We start from the raw sequence: 1,536 nt of genomic DNA, 5'->3' as shown, positions 1-1,536 counted from the left end.
CCCTCAACAGGTCCATTGTTTCTGCTGCCACTTGTTTGGATGTTGGAGTTCATGGCAAGAAATGTTTGTGCTCACGGATGAATGTTGTCCTCTTGGCCCTTAACTGCAGTAGATTTATGAGCATCTGGGGGATAGAATCAGACTGACAGTTTATGAGAAAGAATACGAATGTGCATTTTCATGTTTCCTGTACATCTGTTGATTAATAGCATGATTTGTGTTACTTAATGTCAAATACTTATTCCTTTTCGTACTCAACAGTGTCATCCAAATGAAACATATCTCATTGAAGAAATAACCTTCATACAATCAGAATTCAATCTGTCACTTCAATATTTCAAATCCCATAAAAATCTTCAATTAAAAAAATAACCTCATGTGCATTTTGTAATTCAGGGATCACACATTAAATTTACTTTACAAGTCAAAGTATCTAGTGTGTGTTTATAAATAAATGATTATGTTTTCCTGGAATATAAAGTGAAATAGTTATCTACTCAATAGAAATGAATGAATCTTTCAAAGCATAGTATGTTCTTTGAGTTAATTACGAATTTTCTCAAACATTTTGTTGTTTCCTTAATTTTAATTCAAATTGTTTGTCCCTTTTCCTAATTATCTACCAACCTCTACCTATTATTGTGAAGTCACAATGCATGAATACTATACCTTAACCTACTAGAATTTGCCTTTTCCCCCAAACTATATCTTTGACCCAACTTTGGAGAATCCCAGTTCCTTCTCACACAGTCTGTTATCTTCAGGCTCTAGCTAACTAACTGTTAACTCTTTTGAGGAGAGTTCCTTTAACTCTTGGTAATCTACTTTGCTGCCTCCAAGATTGAAACTCTCTCCTGTGGGTAAACACGTGCACATGACTTGGCATAGGACAGATTAGTAAACATTAATTGAATCGAACAAAAGAATGAAAGTAGAGAAGAGCTTGCTTAATAGACTTCATCTCTTAAAACACGCAGAGGAGTATCAGAGAGTAGAGGCTTGCTTACAGGTGGAAGGGAACATCTTGACTCAACTCCTAAGCATGGACTCATATGTTATATTAAGAAAATGTTAGGCTGGGTGTTTGGGCCTAAGACACTGACTGTGAAGGAGTGAACTGTGATTGGCGTGGCTCCAATGAATAGATAAGAACAGATGAACAGATGAACAGATAAGGATGAACAGATAAGGAGAATGCAGGAAGGATGTCAAAGGCTGAGCTGAGCTCAAGACAAAAGCTGAGCTCCCAGTTGTGGAGCCAGCTTGGAGATCCCACCATGGAAATTTCCAATTGCTGGATATTTTCACTTTACGCATGTAAATTACTACATGCCCTCTCTAAGCCAGCTACTAAGTGATTGGGATACACAATTTCATTGAATATTTAGAATAATGCAATTTTATTTATCTGTTTTATTGATGAGGAAGCTAAACCTGGACTGGTTTGGGGTCCTTTTAACACTAACACTTTGCTCTTAACAATCAGCCATACAGGGTTGTACAGCATATACTGTTATTCACTCAGAGATGTACTGT

This window comes from Nyctereutes procyonoides, unplaced genomic scaffold, assembly GCF_905146905.1.
Source record: "Nyctereutes procyonoides isolate TBG_1078 unplaced genomic scaffold, NYPRO_anot_genome, whole genome shotgun sequence".
NCBI classification, from domain to species: Eukaryota; Metazoa; Chordata; class Mammalia; order Carnivora; family Canidae; genus Nyctereutes; species Nyctereutes procyonoides.
This window is presented reverse-complemented; position numbering follows the sequence as displayed.